This window comes from Natator depressus, chromosome 4, assembly GCF_965152275.1.
Source record: "Natator depressus isolate rNatDep1 chromosome 4, rNatDep2.hap1, whole genome shotgun sequence".
In the NCBI taxonomy this organism is placed as follows: domain Eukaryota; kingdom Metazoa; phylum Chordata; order Testudines; family Cheloniidae; genus Natator; species Natator depressus.
The window spans coordinates 119,915,095-119,931,636 of NC_134237.1; positions in this window are offsets into that span (position 1 = coordinate 119,915,095).

Here is a 16,542-nt window from a genome sequence, read left to right on the forward strand (position 1 = left end):
TTGGTGTCAATATTTTGTAAACTCACAAATGAACTGAACTGTTTTCATTTCAATTTTAAAAAGAAATGCAAACCAAATTACTGCATGTTTTAGCTAGTTTGAAACTTTTTCAGGTAGACAAATCATCACTTCATTATGAAAACAATTTTAAATATAGCTCTAGAAAAGTTGAAATGAGTGATCAGAGGAAGCTTAGCACAACAAACTCGTGCTCTCAGCTACAGCTAGTTATAGTCTGTATTGTGATATTATCTGAGCCCTTTCTATCCTTATTTTCTTCCACTTACTCAGAAAAGTAAATATTGTTCATAAGAAATATTTCTTTTTCAATTCACCTTAGCAGAGGGGCTCGAAACATAAAAACTGGATCAAGATTTTGAACACCAAATTTCAGGTGTACTCAAATGCAGGATTAAGGTTCAAACCACTATAAAAATCTGGGTCCAAAAGCCCAGTGCCCCAATTCATCTAAGTTAAGAGCTTCAGATAAGAGGATTTGGTTTGCCTCCATGGTAATACTATCAGGGCAAACCAGCACAGTTTTCCTCTGGATTGGTGGATGTCATCTACATTTAAAAAACTGTTCACACACTCGCGGCTCTCACAGTTCTCAGGTGTGCAGCAGCACTCAGAGTATTTTAGGAAGGGACAAAAGGTGGCTTCACACCACCTTCACCTTCCTCTTTTGGATCCTGGAGCCAGCTAGGGGATAGTTTGGCCTTCAGCAAAATTTAAAATGGTGACAGGGTTCATACATTAATGATTTTGTACCTATTCTTGAGATACTATAGTCATGCATTCCAGGCAATATCCACAAATATCAGTAGCAACTTGAATGTCTTTTTGAGGGAAACACTATTCATTTTCTCCCGGAAAAGGATGGTGTATTCCATGTACAGTACGTTGTTTACTAAACATTTACATTCTGTGATTTTTAGGATCTTTTTCTCCTTCTGATGTCTTCCAGTCATTTTGTTTGAACAGGATGAATGCAGTAGCTGAGGTAGTTTTCTGGAGGTTGTTTGAAAGAAAGATTGTCTTTGACTCATTCCAGAAAGCAAAGCATTGCAATAGTGCAGAATTTTTATAAATATAGGTAATTACCGACAGAACTCTCTGCTGTGTATATACTATGTGTTGAAATGTAACAGTAAGAATCCACTCATGCATCTAAACTTGAACATTTCAAACTCATTTAATTTAACAAATTTAGAAGATTAAAAAAAATCATTTTTAGGCTCCCCCAACACATCCAGGATCCTTCATTCCCTCGCTCTCCCCCACCCCTGGTCCCAAAGCACTATGCGGGCTGGAGCCTCCGTGGTGTTCCAAGGGGGACTGACCCATTAAGAAGACCCCAGGATCCTTTAGAAAGAAATAGTGCAGCAGCACCCACTGAGATATTAGGAGCCACCTGATGTCACATATAACCAGTCCCCTGCACAGCCAGGACTCTAGAGATATGTAGCCCTAGCAGTTCCCCTTGACTCCTCCCTATCAGCTCAAGAAGACTGATGCATTCAGGAATCCCAATGATGTCAGAAGTTCCAGACTCCATGAGCAGCTTCGTGGGCCTGGGAGATTGAGTGTTGAGTGGGGAAGTGGGCCACTGAATAGTCAGACATCAGCTGCACCTTCACAGCCCCAGACTACCGTAACATCAGAGCATATTCATTCTAACTGCTCAGAGCATTTTCTGTCCTCTGCCTTCTATGGGGACTTGCACCTGCTCTTTGGAGAAGCAGCAAAGTGAGATGAGTGAGATGACTGTTAGTTTTCCTACTCCACTTGAAGCAGGCATCCCAAGGGAAAGAGGCTTTATATAGAGGGAGGAGGCCCATCGTGGGAAGGAGTTGTGTGGATAGTGTAAATTGCAAGTGGAGAAAATGTAAAGAGAGCTCATGGGCCTATGGTTTGTTTATCCTTCTAAAAAATCCCTACTTAAAATGCTACCTCATGTAAGTGCTGGATCTTAGCTCCTATTCTTCTCCTCTTCCCCCTGATTCTGCTGTCCCTTGTCTTTAGAGTGTGAGCTCAGAAGCAAGGGACTGTGTCTTTCTGTGGATGTGTATAACACCTAGCACAACTGGGCCTGAATTTCTGATTTTTTCGGGGGTTACTAAAATATTAAGCAATTTTCCTCATCCGTTGGGCCCCAATCCTAGAAAGAATTAGGCATGTTATTAACTCGATGCACTGTGAGCAGCCCCACTGAAATTAATGGGACTACTCATGGGGCATAAAGTAAAAAAAAAAAAAACACACTCAAGTCTTGGGAGGACCTGGGCCTCACTCAAGAGGAGTGCTTTTATAGGCCACATTTTCATCCTCAGGAGTGAGTAAATGTAACTTGAACATTCTTTCTCTATCCAATAAACATCAGACTTTAAAAGAAGTTATGGCCCCCTATTAAGGCCAGAGCTGACTCATTTCGGTACTACATGCTTCACCAAAGATGTTGTTCTAAACAATGGAAATTTTTAAGTGTTAAGAAGAGGTTGGATATATCGTTCCACAATTGAAAGTTTCAGCTTAATGTAAAAATAAATAAATAAAAATCTGCTTTTAGGTAGGGGGAATTATTTCTGAGAGTAGGAGTTGGTAGAAAAATAAGAGTAGTACTCAAGATTAAGCAAGGTGTAGGAGGAAATGTCTGTAGAGGAGAAAGTGGAATTTAATATCCTTAAGTAACAAAGTTAAACCAAAAGGAAGCTAAAGTTACTTTAGCCATCAGAAATAATACCAGTAAAAAGAGAATGCAAAGGTATAGAGCATTCTTTGTTACACTACATGGCTACTTGGCCTAGGTTACATGGCTATTATGCTTTAAATACCTCAGTAACAGGGTAAAAAAGTGATTCATGTACATCTATACCCTGGAACTGGATACTGGTTGATCTCATTCATACCTCCGCTTAAGTCTGACTGTGTACGTGTTGCAAGCATAGATATTCAAGTTGAAAATTGTCCTCAGAGTACTTGCCTGGTGGTCTATGGAGAGCTGGGAAGTCCAGAAGGTGCTGGCTCCTCCTCCTTGTTTCCAGCTAAGACAAATGGAACAGATGGGAGTGAATGGAGAGCAAAAGCAGACAATGGGTGAAGTCCTGGCCCAGTGAAGTCAGTTGTAAAACTCCCATTGACTTCAGTGGGGAGCCAGGATTTCACCCATTGTCTAATTATATTAAAAAAAAAAACACTTAACGTTCAAGACATAAACACTTTCCTCCTCTTACTTTCTCCATTTAAACAATTGCTTTAGGAATTCAATCCAGGAATGTTGTCCATTTGTGAAGGGAGGAAGTGGTCTGTTCAATGGCAGATCAGAGGGAGAGTGGTCCACAACACAGTCGCTCTAAGAAGTTATAGTGCACATTATGAACAAACTTGTGAACCCCTTTATTAGTGGTTAATGTAAATCCCAATCCCTATGCTAGTGTAGCATTTTTTCCCATAGCATAATGTATCATCTGCTTAGTCTAGTCTATATTTAAATCTCCAAAAGGATAAAGTAGTCACCACCACTCCTCCACAATCTAATCTGAGTCCCAGGAACTCTGTCCGTCTATTCAGCTGAAATATTCCCAAACTTAATTTGATTCCATGATTCTAGGTAGAGGACTCATACTACCCTCGTCACTGAGGCATTTGAGCATTAACAAATTGTCACTGGAATATCAAATATATGGTCCAGTTTATTCTTCTTTTCCATATGCAGCCTGGGGAATTTTTCTTCCCTTTCTCTCCTAGTTCTTTTTCTTTCTTTTCCCCTTTCCTACTCCCACCCCACCCAACTTTGTTGCTCTTGTTGAGACTGTGGGAAAGGTAAATTTAAGGTTGTGACAGGGTGCTGGGCAGGAACACCCGAGCCAGCCCTCTGTCATGCAAGCTCCAATTAAGGGAAGTAAATTGGAGCTGGCTAGGGAATCCTGTGCCTGATTGGAAAAGGGGAAACAGCTGTCAGCCTGATTAGCCTGGGGCTGCATAAAAGCCTCAGAGGAAGGCAGGTAAGGGGGCAGACAGAAAGGGGGAAGTTAGAGAGTGGCAGTGTGTCTTTCCTGGCTGTAGAGACTGAGAAGTCCCTAAAGCAGAAACTCCCAAACTGTACGTGGTGAGAAGGTGGTGGGAATTGCACACTGTAAATAAACTGCATTGGTGATTGCTGAGCCAGAAGGTCTCTGAGTGGTTTTTGGAGCAGAGGCGGGAGCCCTGCTATGCCCTGTTACAGAAATTAGTTTTACCACTGTGCTTGAAAGCCAGGCAAGTTGTGGTCTGCTTCTCTTCCATAGTCTTGAGGTAACTGCTGAAAAAGCTCGGTCTCCTGTTCTCATGACTTTCACCTTCAAGATAGGCAGTTTCATATTCAGTGAGTAACATATCAGTCTAGGATGACTGTTGTCAGATATGCAGAAGCAGCCTCTTAGGAAACATAGGTCAGTTCCATGCAGGGATATAAGAATGGGGATATAGGCCTTGAATTTGACCCAGTGTTTCCAATGCCCATAGGATACATTTCCATCCACCGATGAAATGTCAGTTTAGTTCCTGTTTTTAGTCTTCATGTTGGAGATTCAGAAGAAATACCAAGAACTGAAATTACACTGGGACATGAATAATTCTCAACCTTAGATGTAGTCACCCCAGGACAAGAGTAAGGCACACTGATGCTGCAGTGTGAATGATCTGCATTACTTAAAGCTCATGGATAAAGAATAAATGGAGGGCTTAATTTCCACGGTTGGCAATCCAGCACCTCTTTTAAGTGCAATGCTAAATTAATTTAAAATAAGTGTGACAGAGTGCTGGAAAACAGCACTCTGTCACTGCAGCTACAAGTAGTTGCTCTGGAGTAGCTGTGATTAGGAAGAGCTGTGCCAAATTGATGGATTGGGATGAGCTGAGGAGAGCCCGAAAGGCTGATTAGCACACACGCAAGAGGTAGAAAAGGCACAGGAAGGAAGTGCTAAGGGGGAAGAGGCAGGCTGGCAGAACCAGGAAAGATTTCTCAGGGGAAAGATACCTTCTGTCTCTCCCCCTCCAGCTCCTCCTTGGCCAAGTGAGCTAAGGATTGCATGGTAGTGTAAATACAGAATGGCATGAGTTTGTTTGGGTGATGGGGAGAACACGGTGAAATAAACCATGAGGAGTTTGACCAGAAGGTCTCCAAGCAGTTTGTTGCTCAGAAAGAGAGAGGCTCCAGACACTACCCTGTCATAAACAGATTTCTATCCAGACAACGACATACCACTAACCTTCCTATCCATATATTATATACCTGCGTAAATCTGACATTTGTCTTTGTGAATCATTTGAAACATTTATAATCATACTTACTCTTAAAAACCCCTATAGAGTGATCCCAGGCTGACAGTTTAATAGCTTTATCTCTACCTACTGTTCACAGAAAAAGCTCAGAGGAACAAAAGCGGCTGTGTATGGATGACAGAATCCCTGATGTTTTAAATGTAACAAATTTTAAAGCAAAGATGTTTTTATTGTTCCCTGTGTAAAATCATGATACAGACTAAATAATAATCCTACTATAAATTAAATAAAAAGAGAATTTCCCCTTGTCCCTGGGCAGAGTATGAGAGAAAGTTGGTTTCTGGCACTTTGCAATGGATGCTTGACTGAGCCATCTTCATAGCAATTTTTCGTTCTAGCTCTGCCTTGCCACAGAAGAGAGACTCAATCTTTTATACTGCTGAGTTGGGGCTAATGAGATCTGCTGGGTGAGTCAGCAGAAAAGCTCTGTAACTCCAAGCAGAGTCATCGAGCCTAATCTCCCCAAAAAAACCCAATACCTGCTCCCCAAACGGTTATATCCAAACTCTCATTGTTACTGTAACTCCTGTTTATAAGGCCAAGGAGGGGTGGGGTGGAGACAGAAGGCAACAAATATCCCAGCAAAAACAAACAAAACCCCATGCTCCTGTTATGCAAAACTAATTACACAAGGATGGTTGTTTCAAAGTCCTGGGAATTTGCCATTTTCTACAGTATAGATGAAGAGGCTGGAGAAAATGTGTCAGATAGGGTCTCAAAGGTCATTAGACTGTCTTACCCTCTCGGCAGTTATGTTGGCTACTGGTAACACATTATCAGCCTGATGGTATGTCATGTATTTACTTCTGATAGTACAAAAATATGCCACTCTCCAAAAGTTGCTTGATTAGGGACTGGTCAAGGAGGGATTAACTTGAATACTTGACATGGCCTTTTGATGTTACTCCAGACTCCAAACACCTAGACTTTGTCCTGGTCTGCACTAGAAAATTAAGTAGGCTTAACTATGTTGCTTAGGGGAGTGAAAAATCCACACCCATGAGCAGCAGAGGTAAGCCAACCTACCCCCCAGTGCAGACACCCCTAGACCAATAAAATAATTATTCTGTCAATCTAGCTATCACTGCTTGGGGAGGTGGATTACCAATGCCGACAGGAGACCCTTCCCATTGGTGTAGGTCGGGTCTACACTGAAGAGCTACTGTGGCCCAGCTGTGCCACTGTAGCATTTTAAGTGTAGACATACCCTGTGTCAAGACAAGATTTGACATAGCTACACTCTATCATAGCTGCTCCCATTCCTAGCTAATCTTCTATCATCATTAGAGCTAATTAGAAAATTCTGGGGGGACGGGGCACTTGCAAACTTCTTTTTCCATTTTCTGACCATCTTGAGTCAGAACATGATCAGTGTATCATGGTTGCTTCTGCTCTTGGTTAAAGTCACCCATTGTGTCATCATAGATCCAAAAGGTGGGCATTTATCTTGCCTCTGAAACTGGTTACATCTTAGTTGTACCATGCTGCATGGCCCAGTAAAACACTGACTGCTATGGGGCATTATTCAAACTCCTTGAACCAAGTGATGCTCTATTCCTATTTCATATCCTTCACCCATTTTCACTTCATTGTATTGGGAACATATCACAACAAGATTGGCCCTTTGTCACAGAAATTACATCCCCTTCTCTTAGCAACTTTTAAAAAACTTCATTTGTGTTGTGGAAAGCCAGTTCACCCTTCAGTGGAGGAGATATAAATAGGGAAGTCAGAAGCAAATATACATTTGCTAAAGAGTTGGTCTGAAAACAGAATTTCCATCCCATGGTCAATTCTGACACTTAAAAGTTTGTTTTTGTTTCAGTTCAGAATGAAAACAAGCCTATTTTCCACAGAATGGAAATTTCCAAAAATCTATTTGGAACCACTGAAATATTTTGTTTTAAACTAAAAACATAATGCATAAATGTAGTAAAATTAATATGTCAGAACAAAATAAGATGAAAATGGTTTGTTTCTACTTTATCAAAATGAAACAACAAAGTGGAAAGAAATCTTTCTTCTATCAAAACTGTCATCAAAATTGACACAGTCCTGTAAGAAGTGTAGATTTTGACAAAACTGCATTTTCAAAAAAAAAACCAACCAACATTCATCTCTGGTTTGAAGGTTTGCACAAAAAGGAAGAAAGTGCATAAAGGAAAATCCTCTGTACAGGGTTAAAAGAGCAGACTAATCTACTGGTGTTCTTAATAGAAGTGAGGGTTTATTAAACACTAGCAGAGGGCAAACAGTAAGAAGCTAAAGGTTTGTGATTAGAAAGGGAATGCTCAGTGGTAAAATAAAAAGGCCAGTGCATTTGTAAAGTCTATTATAGCTTGGCCAAAAAAAAGAGACAGACCTGGAGAGAACCAACTCAAACCAGTTTTAGAGGTGCTTGGTTCTTGTAGGAAGAGCTGTTTGCTCTAAAGGAGGTTTGTGATGGGCGTTTGCAGCATCCTGCTCGGGACTCCACAATGCCAACCCCAAGAGAAAAACAACAGGAAAGGTGAGTTCTCAAAGCTTGCCTAGAGAGAATTCCCCACACTAGCCATTTTGGAAACCACAGAGACCTGGTCCTTCAAGGGCTAGAGCAGCTAGCAACAGCCAGTCATGGCCCAGATAAAAGGAGCTGCATGGCCTCAGCAAGGCAGTTCCTAGCTGGAACCAGAGGAGTGAGGAAGGGTACTGTGGTCTGGTTAATAGAACCTGACCATTAGACAGAGTTTATGGCTGGCTGAGCTTACATATTTGGGATTGCTGGAAGTAGAACCTGAAGATGTTGGTCCTGAGGTAGGGCTGGAAAAAAGGGTCCAGTAGGAAGAGGCCTAGGGAAATAGCAGTGATGGATTGGAATAAGGAGTATGTGGCTGCTGTTTATAGGGTCCCTGAGTTGGAATCTAGTGTCATGGGCAGGCCTGGGTTCCTCTACTTGCCACAGGTAAATTGCCATAAACCTTAAGAAGGGGACAAGGGTAATTAGGAAGCTCAAACAAAGGGTTGAATTTAAAGGGCCTAGAACAGGGACTGAAGACACTAGTGAGAGTAAATAGACTGTTTGTTTATTGGACTCTTTAATACCCTGGAAGAGATGCTGTCATAAATATAAAGGGAAGGGTAACCACCTTTCTGTATACAGTGCTATAAAATCCCTCCTGGCCAGAGGCAGAATGAACACACCTGTAAAGGGTTAAGAAGCTAAGGTAACCTAGCTGGCGCCTGACCCAAAATGACTCAAGATACTTTCAAATCTGGAGGGGAGACAAAGGGTTAGTCTGTCTCTGATGCTTTTGCCGGAAACAGATCAGGAATGCAGACTTACAACTCCTGTTAAGTTTGTAAGTAAGCTAGCTAGAAATTTTGTTTAATGGCTGGTAAAATAAGCTGTGCTCGATGGAATTTATATTCCTGTTTTTGTGTCTTTTTGTAACTTAATGCTTTGCCTAGAGGGATTTTCTATGTTTTGAATCTGATTACCCTGTAAGGTATTTACCATCCTGATTTTACAGAGGTGATTCTTTTACCTTTTCTTTAATTAAAATTCTTCTTTTAAGAACTTGATTGATTTTTTTCATTGTTCTTAAGATCCAAGGGTTTGGGTCTGTGTTCACCTGTACAAATTGGTGAGGATTCTTATCAAGCCTCCCCAGGAAAGGGTGTGTGTAGGGCTTAGGGAGGATATTTTGGGGGGAAGATGTCTCCAAAGGGTCTCTTTCCCTGTTCTTTGTTTAAAACGCTTGATGGTGGCAGCATACGGTTTAAGGACAAGGCAAAGTTTGTACCTTGGGGAAGGTTTTTAACCTAAGCTGGTAAAAATAAGTTTAGGGGGTCTTTCATGCAGGTCCCCACATCTGTACCCTAGAGTTCAGAGTGGGGAAGGAACCTTGACAGATGCACTTGGACTTTGTGACTTAGCCAGAGGACCAAGCCACCGAAGACCTGCCAAGGTCAGCTGGCAGCCTGCAGCTAGCACCAGGGATGAAAAAAGGAGTGTGATACCATACCCGGCTGCTTGGAGGTGTTCACAAGGCCCCTTTACAAGGTCCTATGTTGAAGAGTGGGATGGGGAGGAAAGAGAGCACACAGCCTAGGAAGACTTGGCCCAGGGAAGTGGATGATGTGGCATGGTACGATCCTATTAAGCTGACTGATGATTAATGGAAATAAACTGAGCATTGGTTGTCACAAATGTGAACTAGTTTATACAAAAGAGAACTTATTTTACATCCTTTTATACAAACTTCCCTTAAACTCCTATATAGCACAGAGATAATTCCTTAGCCCTGGTCTACACTACAAACTTATGTCAGTATAACTACGTCACTCAGGGGTGTACTGACCAAACTCCTGGTGTAGACAGCGCTATGTTGATGGGAGGGATTCTCTTGTGAATGTAGCTACTGCCTCTGGGGAGGTGGAGTACCTATGCCTACAGCAGAAGCTGTCCCATCGGCATAGGTAGCGTCTTCAGTAAGTACTACAGTGGTGCAGCTGCACCGATGCAGTTGCACTGCTGCAGCGCTGTATGTGTAGACAAGCCTGGAGGCACTAAGGATGAAATTCACCAAGCAGCATTAGGGCTGCATGAGGCCTGTGCAGTGGAACTACTACATGTATCATGATCAATGGAACTGGAGTCAGGGCCCATATTTTCAGGAGGGACTGTTATTGACATGACACCAGCAGAACTGGGAATGCACTTAGGCTGGAAGCAACTCAGCCACATGAACAGAGCAGTGCAAAGAGCGTAACAAAGTTCCACTTGTTCAACTTGACCTGCATTCAGCTTCACTCTTTGCAAAGGAAACATGGTGGCAGTGTTTGATCTGTGAGGTGTCTGCAGGGCAGCAGGTGGCAGCACGAGCCATGGAACTCAATCTGAAGCCCCCTAAAGTCTCGGATTTTGCAGACATAAACCTAGCCCAGTGATGGACCTGGTGGAAGGAGGAATTTGAGCTGCATGCAGCTGTGACCATGCAGGAGGATGACAGCAGCAGGAAAGTACAACTACAATTTTACCTTATTGGGGAACAAGGCAGAGAGATCTGTACCACTCTGAAACATACCAGTTGTCCAAGCCCCACAGCAGTCCTAGGAGCCCTGGGGACCTCTTGTTCCCCAAAACAGAACAAAACTGTCCAGTAACAGAGGTTTTTCACCAGAGACCAATCTGAAGGGGAGGGGCTAGACTCTATGTCACTGCCTTAAGCACACTGGCAGCTACATGCAATTTTGGGGACTTAGACTCCCTGATGTAATTGAATGCTAATATGTATTATCCTGTTCAGCCACTAGGTGGCACTGCGTGTAAAATACCTTATTTAAATGAACTTGAGCCATACCTGGCAGACCGTTAAAGGATCTTTTGCCCAACATACCTGGTGAGTATGAGCAAGCTCTGTAATCTGTCTGGCTCTGATACAATAGTATGACACCTCATTCAGGACAGGATAGCCTGTGGCACTTAGGATCAACACTTGTGGGACTGGTTGCTCCAGGAAGGCAATCTCATGTTAGAGAGATTCTTAGACATGGGGCATGCAGTGGAAGCCTCAAGAGAGAATGAAAGCCCTAGGAGACAATACCCAGAGAGACCCTACAGAAAACTCAGAATGGAGAGGCAGACAACCATCCAGAGTCCAGCTCTACAGGGAAGGAGAAGACTCCACAGAAAGATAGTTTGCTAGAGTCAGAGATCGGTCATTCCTGGTGAGGTCGCCTGTTGCGGAGACCACACTATCTCAAAGACTATGTAACCAGCTGGGTCTGTGGTAAAGGCGAGACTCCAACTCAGCTATGTGCTAGCAACCTGTGGCCAAAGGATTTAGCATTATGAATTAAATTGGAAAAGAGGTCCCATGTTCCCTTGAGGGACAATTATTGAGGGGCACCAGTAGAAGAGGGAATGCAGGGAGTTAGGCCAGAAGCAACTCAGCCCCATGGACAGAATAATCCACAGGGTTTAATGAAGTTCCGCATGACCTGCCTTCAGCATCATACTTTGTGAATGACACACTGAGGTTCCAATATGTGGGTAAAGGCAGCTGAAAAATGGGTGAGCAGGCGGCACCTTCACCCTTGCATGCAGCAGAATTGAGATCTGTCAGCTCTGCCTAGGCCAGGGGTCGGCAACCTGCGGCACATGTGTCAAAGGCGGCACGCGAGCCGATCTTTACTGGCATGCTGCTACCAGCCAGGGTCCCGGCCACCGGCCCCGCTCAGCCCACTGCCCGTCTGGAGTCTCGGCTGCCGGCCCCGCTCAGCCCGCTACCGGTCTGGGGTTCTGTTCGCCGGCCTCTTGCCAGCCGGGGTCTCAAAGTATATATTGTAGGAGTGCAATGGTGGGAAGGCAGTCCCCACTTGGCCATAGATGCTACCAAACATTCACTGTCCCAGTCTCTCCAGTGGGAGGGGGGAGAGAGTGTTCTGGGGGTGTAATAATGATACATGAAGTAGGTCCAGGGTGTCTGCTCCCCAGGACCAAACCAGCCACTGGAGGATAGTAGGATTCAGGGACCATAGCCAGGGGGCCCTGCCCACCAGCACAATCATGTTTGGTGCAGAGGCTGTGATAGCGCTGCCTAGCCCTCCTTAGGGCTCAACTCCCCGATCCATAACTAACATGGGGTTGCAAAGAACCCCTATCCCCCCTGGCAGCCTCTGGTCTCTTCTCTGGCTGGGCGGCTCCATGGTGCCGGTGTTGTGTATGGGATTTTGCTCTCTGAGCCCCACCCATGGCTGCCCCACCCATGGCTGCCCCGGCCCAACACAGTGCCACTGCACAAGGTTGGGCTACTGAGCTTCCTCTGGGGGCTGCTCTCATGGCCGAGTCCACAATGCAGAGCTGCTGGAGAGATACAGCTGCTGAACCAGCATGGGGACCCCCAGCTTCGAGGTTGGGAGCGGGGGAGGAGCCCAGAGCTGATGGAGGCTCGAGGATCCAGGTTCAAATTCCAAATCAACGTAAACTTCACCATGTTCAGATCCACCTCTTTGGCTTGAATCAATCTCAAAAGCTACACGCTCCACCATCACCACTTTAAGATTTCCATGGAAGGAGTGGCTGTGGTTGGGTTAGGGAGATGGCACCAAAAGGACTTTTCTCCTCCCTGTGCCATTGGCTGCAGACAAGTGCCATAACACTTTTGGTGTCTCAGTTTAAACATCAACACAATGTAATGTGCTCTAAGAACCTTTTATTACTCCTTAATATTCAGTACAGTGGGATTTGGCAGGTTCCTATGGGTGAGATTGGGGAGGGAGAGGTCACTGATGTAAATGCTGCTTGGTATGTTAAAGTGACCTACATCACAAGTAGACCAATGCCTGGCCAAAAGATTGAGAGCTCCAAGGTGATGTTCAGGAGCCAGGATTAAAACCTAGGATTACTTTGTAGAATAATGTACACGGTAAAAATGATTCATTAAACCATTAGATAAAGGAGTATGCAGAGATGCAAATTGCACTATGGAGTCCTGTTACAGGAACTGCAGAAAGTAACTGAGCTGCACAAATCACAACCAAATGATTTCACTACTGGCATTAAAACACTGAGGCTTTTACATAATAAGCCTGTTTATATTCAAGACAATGTTTTTAGTTAAATCTTTGTTCTCAGCACAAAAGTGCAAAGAGAATCTGTAGGAAATCTACTGCTAACTCTAAAATCACTGGACTGTTCATTTTTCAAATGAATAATTTATTCACCGAAAAATTCAGTTTTGGCCAACCTAAAACTATTTGTGAATTTGACCTGATCATTTTGGCCAAGGAAAAGTTTTTCAGGTCCCATGGATTGACTCACCCTCTCTCTCTCTCTTCATCTTTAACCCAGTGCTTATGAAACTTTCCTGGGACATATGAGACTTAGGTTTGACTCCCCACTCTGGAGCAGAGATTTGATCTCAGAACTCCTCCTGCCAGATAAGCACCATAATCACGAGGCTATAGCCTTTTCTGGGATGGGCTGTTCTCAATATCTCCTGTTGAATGTGTTCCACTTCCTCTAAATACTTAAATATTCATTCCATCAGAAAGTGAAAGGGAATGACTATATAGCCTGGTGATTAAGCCACTTCTTTCTTTGGCCCAATGAATATTTAAGTATTTATACAAAGTGGAACAGCTTCAACAGGAGAGACTGAAAGCAGAATAACCTATAGCCTGGTGGTTAGTATGAGGTGGGAAAGAGTAAATTGAAAATGACAAGTAATTTTATCCGCTGTGATGGGGTGCACTCATCCCACACTGGACTGGGAAGGATTAACGCCTCACTGTGGGCTGAGGAAGCCATGCCCCCACATCCTTACAGGGCATGCTCCAGGTGCAGCACTAGTATAAAAGGGAGGAGCCCAGGTCACTCTGGGATGACTGCTGAGGAGGAAGGACACTCCTTGCTGGCGCCAGCCTGGGGGTAGCCGGAATCCCTGACCGCAGGAGCTGGAGACACCAAGACCATGTGCATGCAGACACCCAAGAGGGATCAGAGTCACTGGGAACCGTGTGCACCGAGAAGCCCAGAGACCCCAACGATGACTTAATGGCGGCTCCAAGAGACGTGGTAGGAAGTGGCCTAGGGGGGACTAGCTATAGCCCTATGGGAAGTTGATGTGTTTCGTTTGGAGCCCTGCTGACTCAGTCGTGGAGTGCTCTGCCACTGCTAGAGCCCTGAGCCGTGGAGCAGTGTAGGCCTAAGTCCTCCTACCCTAGCTGCCATCCCTGCCAAGGTGGCAGCACATTGGCTCTGCCTGCAAGGCCTTACTGCCCTGTCTGTGAGGGTGATTCTGACTCTGGCCATAGGGCCCCACAGCCCTGAGGCACAGGGCACTCCCATTGACTCTGGCTGTTGGGCCACACAGCCCTGAAACCATTAGGTTTTTCTAGCCCTGAGAACGAGAGCAGGTGAATTGATTCTGACCACTAGGCCATACCATCCCAGAGGCAATCATATCAACTCTAGCCGTTTGGCCTCCTTGCTCTTTCTAGCCCTGAGAACAAGAGCAGGTGAATTGATTCTGACCACTAAGCCATACCATCCCAGAGGCAGAGGCAATCATATCAACTCTAGCCATTTGGCCTCATTGCTCTGAGGTAGAAGGGGGCTTGGAGGACTAAGTGCACTCACCCTGCACTGGATGGGGTTCCCCCACCTCGTCACATCCCCCAAATTACTAAAAATATAAATCTAGAGTAACAAGAATTGGCAGGCCAGCTCTTACTATCTTTCTTCAGAGATGTGACTCTCACTATTGAGTCATAGGGGTTCTTTTATGTACCTTAGGGGACACCAGAAATACAAACAAGCAAAATAATTACAATTATTAACCATGGCTATTTTATTATTAAAGAAAGGAGAGGGAAACATTGAGAAACACAGAATACAAATGATAAACAATGGTTAGTTCTATTACAATCCCTCTCTGTAGAGTTATTAACAGGGATTATACCTTTGTGATTGGGTCCAACAATGGGGGGGGGGAACTTTCACTAAGAGGGTGGTGAAGCACTGGAATGGGTTACCTAGAGAGGTGGTGGAATCTCCTTCCTTAGAGGTTTTTAAGGTCAGGCTTGACAAAACCCTGGCAGGGATGATTTAGTTGGGGTTAGTCCTGCTTTGAGCAGGAGGTTGGACTAGATGACCTCCTGAGGTCCCTTCCAACCCTGATATTCTATGACTCTCCTCTGTTGGTAAATAAAGACGGAAGTATTTCTGAAATTAGCAGTGAGTCCAATTTTAGTACACCTTAGATCAGTGGTTTTCAAACTTTTTTCATTTGCGGACCCCTAAAATATTTCAAATGGAGGTGTGGACCCCTTGGAAATCTTAGACATAGTCTGTGGATCTCCAGGGATCCGCAGACCATAGGTTGAAAACCACTACCTTAGATAATTTAAACAGTCCATAGACCATAGAATCATAGAATTGTAGGACTGGAAGGAACCTTGAAAGGTCTTCTAGTCCAGTCCCCTGCACTTAAGGCAGGACTAAGTATTATCTATACCATCCCTGACAGGTGTTTGTCCAACCTGCTCTTAAAAATCTCCACTGAAAGATTCTGCAACCTCCCTAGGCAATTTATTCCAGTGTTTAATGACCCTGACATTTAGGAAGTTTTTCCTAATGTCCAACCTAAACCACCCTTGCTGCAGTTTAAGCCCCTTGCTTCTTGTCCTATCCTCAGTGATTAATGAGAACAATTTTTCTCCCTCTTCCTTGTAACATTTGATGTACTTGAAAACTGTTATGTCACCCCTCAGTCTTCTCTTCTCCAGACTAAACAAACCCAGTTTTTTCAGTCTTCCCTCATAGGTCATATTTTCTAAACCTTTAATCATTTTTGTTGCTCTTCTGTGGACTTTCTCCAATTCGTCCACATCTGTCCCAAAATGTGGCATCCAGAACTAGACACAATGCTCCAGTTATGGCCTAATCAGTGCAGAGTAGAGTGGAAGAATTATTACATGTGTCTTGCTTACAACACTCTGCTAATTTATCCCAGAATGGTGTTTGCTTTTTTTGCAATGGTGTTACACTCTTGACTCATTTTCGCTTGTGATCTATTATGACCCCAGATCTCTTTCCACAATACTCCTTTCTAGGCAATCCATTCCCATTTTTTAAGTATACAACTGATTGTTCCTTCCTAAATGGAGTACTTTACATTTGTCCTTATTGAATTTCATCCTATTTACTTCAGACCATTTCTTTAGTTTGTCCAGATCATTTTGAATTTTAATCCTATCCTCCAAAGCGCTTGCAACCCCTCCCAACGTGGTATCATCTGCAAACGTTGTAAATGTACACTCTCTACCATTATCTAAATCTCTGATGAAGATATTGAACAGAACTGGACCCAGAACTTGTCCTGGTGGGACCCCACTTGATATGCCCTTCCACCTTGACTTTGAACCACTAATAGCTACTCTCTGGGAACAGTTTTCTAATCAGTTATTCACCCACCATCTAGGTTGTATTTCCCTACTTTATTTATGAGACTGTCATATGAGACCATATCAAAAGCCTTACTAAAGTCAAGATATACCACGTCTATCACTTCTCCCCCACCATCCACAAGACTTGTTACCTACCCTGTCAAAGAAAGTTATCCTTCTTGACAAATCCACGCTGACTGTTACTGATCACCTGACTATCTGCTAGGTGATAAGCAAATTGATTGCTTAATTATTTGCTCCATTATCTTTCCAGGTACTTAAGATAAG